Consider the following 4,992-nt stretch of genomic DNA (forward strand, 5'->3'; position numbering starts at 1 on the left):
ACACACGTTGTGAGTCCTTTCGAAAAAGAGACACCTAATCAAGTTTTGCTTTAAGAGGAATCTGAATTTGACGCCAGCTAGGTTCGAACATATATAGGCTATTTGTAATTTGGCTCTTTTCGTCTATGCAGACGGTCAATTTAGCTTAAGATGGTTTCAAGGTTGTCTCCATGCAGCTTCTTTCATGGCTAATTCTTCCTATGTTTGAAGCCCAGATTCTGTTGCAGTGCTTGCATGTCAGTGACTTGGATCGAAGCTCTGTATTTCCGCTGTTTTCCTTTCGTCGTTGGCACTTCTCAGCCTCCCGTCTCTAAGACTGCTTTCTAGCATTATAGTTCTTTCCTTTATCATTTTCCTCCTTGTTTTCCTGTCCTCAGCTTTTTCTTCCCAGGCTAACAATTACTCCAAGCTTAGATAAGCTGTTTTTTTGCTGGTGTCTTTGTACCTCAGTTTTGGTTTCCCTCTTGGTCTCTTTCCCTAGACAAATTCTCCGTAGAGAAGTTGCTTCGGAATCCGGTTGTCCTCCATTCTCTTGACATGGCTCAATACATCATGTATGAAATAATTTAGCATGACTAGGCTTAACTGCAAGAGCGCGAACAATACACAACAGAAATCCAGATGTTGGAAAATTTGGATGTAGCAGTTACTAGTACTCCATGCAAACGGTGTGTTGGGGTCGTCTGTTACCCCGGTAGATACGATAAGAATAACTGAGTTTTTTCCTCTTTGGAAAGTGGGGGCGCAAATGACCCCCACCGGGCGCAAAAAGGTCGTTTTGAAATGTGACCACTGGTCAAAAGGATACATTACCAATTGCGATTTGCTTTGCACAGCAGTCTGTCAAAACGATGTTTTGAGGAATATTGAACGTTTCAAAGAGATCCCCGCAGTAGAAGTATTCTAAAATGTGAAAAATACAACCTCTGGGGTACAAAATGACACCAGGCGTACGGATAGGGTTAAGGAAGGTGTTCTATAAGATTCTAACGTGATATAGACAAGTTGGGGATCAGTTTCAGGGGCCACAAGTATGTCTAATAGAATGTTGTCCAAAAACACCTTAGTAAAGGTTTATGTTTCAGTTATCACTACACTGTGTTGAAATACAATCGGCCAGGCAACAAAACATTAAGTTCACTTTATCTTTAGTGAGTCCAGAGTTGTCACATTATAAAGAAAATAGTTGTTTTACTAATATCAAAAAGTAGACTTACTTATAACAACAATAGAAAGAGACTTAGTTTGAGTGCTGTGAATGGTTTTTAAAATCAATATGAACCAAAGTTTAATATCAACATAAGAAAACGCTACTTATCTGGTATAATTTTTAAAAATAGGTGAACACAAGTATGCACAATGCAGTTTCCTGTCCAAATGTCACAAGGGACAGTTTAACTCGATTTCTTAAATACTAGTACATGTGTTCATCATTTGTTTTGCTGAATTTGCTTTCTTTAGAACTTCATTGTCTTCCTGCCCCTAATGGCAGAAAAACTGGTGAAGTGTCATCGTGGATAAATTGGTAAGTATTTATTGTTGATATCAATTACATTGTAATTGTCTTGGGCGACATATTCTTTTCCTAAGTTAAGGCGTATTATTGAATTTAATTATTATACTAGATCTAATTAATCCGTTTTGTTCATGGTAAATCATACATCATGTAATAAAGTATACTATTACCAATACTAATGATTTAACCCCCAAAAAAGTTAAAAAATACGATTTTATAAAAGTGAGAGTAGATCTAATTTGTCTTGCCTGTTCTCAAAACTGTCACATCTTGTCTAATCTCTCTTATATGCACTGTGTTGATGACTGATCATGGTAATTTTTGTCAGTGTCATTATTGATATGGACAAAGGTTCATTACACCGTCTTTGCCTTAATCTTCATACATGCATTATCTAATGACTTGCTCACTCCGTGAATGTGAACTCTATGGGATTTTTTTCTATGGCTATTCTTGATTTGATTTAATGCCCTTCTGGTATGTTGTGGGTGGGGGTGTACGTGGGGGTGTGTGTGGGGGGTGGGTTGAAATTGGGATCGGGAGGGGAGAAAGGGTGGGGTGGTGGGGAGGTTACCATGAAACCCACGTCTGTTCATACTTCTGCTAAAAAGTTCTATAGGCCCTATGCACTTTGATTCTATCAATAAGAAATAAACCACCCCGTAGATAAAATGCTGATGAAGAAGTAAAGTTGTTTTTTTTAAATGTTATTTTATACTTTTTTTTAAAGGCTATTTATTATCTCTATCTATTTAATAATACATTCATGTGTAAATCTGTTTGTAGAAAATACGGTGTGTTATTGCTATCTAGTAATTTGAATATAGTACGCCACGGCGTCTTTGAGAAGAAAAAAAATCAACAAGGGCCAAGACTCGCCTACTGCGTGATATGAGAGAGGGAAAACAAGCCTAGCTCATTGCTTTAGCATGAACTTCTTCACGCAGCTGGCCAGCTCGAACATGGCATGGATGCTGCTATCGAATGGGACCATCGCGTAGCAAGGCGAAAAAGAGAGAAAAATGGTATGAAATGTTATGAGTTTAACGCCCCTATCAACATTATTAGGTTATTTAAGGGGTGGGACCTCCTAGTTTCACGTCCGTCTCCGATAGGACCGAGCCTAGTGGGAAGTTCGTGTTAAGTGCCTTTCCCAAGAAAGAAAGAGAGAGAGAGAGAGAGAGAGAGAGAGAGAGAGAGAGAGAGAGGCGTACTGTATCTAGCCTACTAGTATAAATCTATGGATTTCCTAACTCGTTTTGACTAAAAACAACCTTGATTCTATATCCTTATTTGCGGACAGTCACAGATGTTTCTCTCTCTCACCACAGCTCAGGATGTTCAGTAGCGTCAGCACAAAGTACCTTCAGCTTGGAGATTAGACTTCTTATCTCGTTTGACTAAAAACTGAAGACAATGCTTACAACAATAAGATGTCTATTTTGAGAAGAACCTGTTTCAATACTAGAATTTTATTATTTTGACTTTTTGTCGTTTTTCTCTCTTTTCTCTTTAATTTCGTCTCTCCTTTCGTGTTCTTTCCTCTCGGTTTTGTACTTATAGCGATAAGCGTCAAGTAAAAAAAAATATAGACTAGGTTCATCAAAATTGAAGAAAAGTATATACGCATTAACAAATATCTTTCAAATAGATGTTTTAGAAGCTCTAGAGATGCCCGCGGGGCGGGGGGGGGGGGGGGGGGGGGGGGGGCGTAACTGACCTTTTTGACCGTGTGGTAGTAGTAATGCCCCTGCGACTAATGATGGCATTGATGGCGTTTTATTACTAATAAAATTAATATTCACTCTTCCTTATCTTTCCTCGAGAACGCAGGTGATTAAATGATATTTGAAAAAGAGCGGAACCTTCCTCTGATGTGCCATTCATTTCGAACTTACTTTGACAAAAGACGAAGATTGGGGGAGGGGGGGTCATGGCCGTCTACATTTTTGTATAGCTTTCGGGAACATCAAATGTAGGCAATTCTAGTTCTAATTCTGGTTTTACGTAAAATCCCCGACGACAGTTATATTATTATGTAACCTCCGCACACTCACATAACATAAGTGTTTAAGTACACGGTAACCAACAACTCATGGTCTTTCACCCCATTACAGCATCATCATTACTTCCACCACCATTTGTCTTTCCACATGTTTAATTTCATTTTGTTGTGTGTTATAGTTTTTCTGTAATTATTGTTTTTTAAATCACAGACAAATAAACAAATAAATAAATAAATAAATAAATAGATAAATAAATAAATAAATAAATAAATAGATAAATAAATAAATAAATAAATAAATAAATAAATAAATAAATAAATAAATACAAGTTTTAAAAGAAATTAAATTTCCCGTTAAGTACTGTCTCCTCAACCATCAAAGTCTCACAAACAGTCTGTTGCAGTTGCCATTTTCCTCATCAACACGGTATATAGATCATTCAGGAGGCGGGCTGCTTCGATCCTGCTCGGGCAGAGTGTGATACAACATGAGACTGGGCCTAGCCCGGTACAGCAAACTGCAAGCGACTAGATTAGCGTCACTTTATCAGACAGAGACCGAAACTGCGAAGTGGCTGAAATCTTTTTTTTTTCAAGCTCTCTCCCCGAATGAAGTGAAAGCCTGTTTTGCTTTCTTGATTCCAAGCTAGAAACCAGTTACACATGTGCGAGACTGAAGAAGATCTTTGTTAATTTTCCAGTTTGATAAAATGGTGTTGAAATGTTACGCGTACGTCTTGAAAATGTGCAGTTCTTCGGGGACATTTTACAATACATGCTAGGGGTTAGTAGGCTTATCGTTTTCTCTCCGACTGGGGTGTAGGCTTACTCCTACATAAGGCTTAAGGCTTTCAAGCTCCACTCGTTTTGAATCTTAGGTGTCCAGACAGCTTCACTCTTTCTCCTCAAAACCCCAAAGAAGTCGGTTAGAGGGAATGGACAGAGGAAGGGAGGGGGTTGTCTGAAATACCAAATAGCATTGTCTTGGAGGAGATTTTTCTATAAAAGGAAAAAAAAAGGAAAAAAGAGGAGGGAGGGGGTGATTTCGTTGCACTTTAGTTTTGATTTTTTTTAAAATGAAGACTGTCGACTGCTCCAGAAATCGCTTTTCTTTTTTTTTTTTTGTTGCTTGAGAATTGCTAACTCTGGTTTCAGAAAACAGAGTACATCTAGAGATTTTGTTGAAACGCTTTTATGCTTCCGCTCTTTCAAACAACGTAGTTGGTTCCGTTATCTTCGGAAGGATTTGTGCAAGATATAGAAGCAGCCTTTTTTTGTTGTTGTTGTAGAACATTTTGCTTTACTTTTTAGAGAAACCAAAACTGTGAAAAGGGCAAGCCACGCTAACGAGGAGAAGCAAAGAAGGAAGGTAGGATTTCTAAGTACCCCATATTTGTCTTAACACACACCTTTTGATCCTTCCCAATCCTCATGTTTTAAAAAGTGAATGTTCATCCTAATCAGATTGCTG

General features: G+C 38.1%; 1 protein-coding gene across 1 annotated transcript in view; it reads left to right on the top strand.

The window, feature by feature from the left end:
• Positions 1 to 4,816: 4,816 nt before the first annotated feature.
• LOC101860317 overlaps positions 4,817 to 4,992 on the top strand; it is a 16,319-nt gene continuing 16,143 nt past the window's right edge. The window contains exon 1 of the mRNA XM_005094948.3: positions 4,817 to 4,890. The gene's annotated coding sequence lies outside the window, so the exon portion shown is untranslated. The remainder of the gene's footprint in view (positions 4,891 to 4,992) is intronic.

Source organism: Aplysia californica, unplaced genomic scaffold, assembly GCF_000002075.1.
Source record: "Aplysia californica isolate F4 #8 unplaced genomic scaffold, AplCal3.0 scaffold00092, whole genome shotgun sequence".
NCBI lineage: Eukaryota > Metazoa > Mollusca > Gastropoda > Aplysiida > Aplysiidae > Aplysia > Aplysia californica.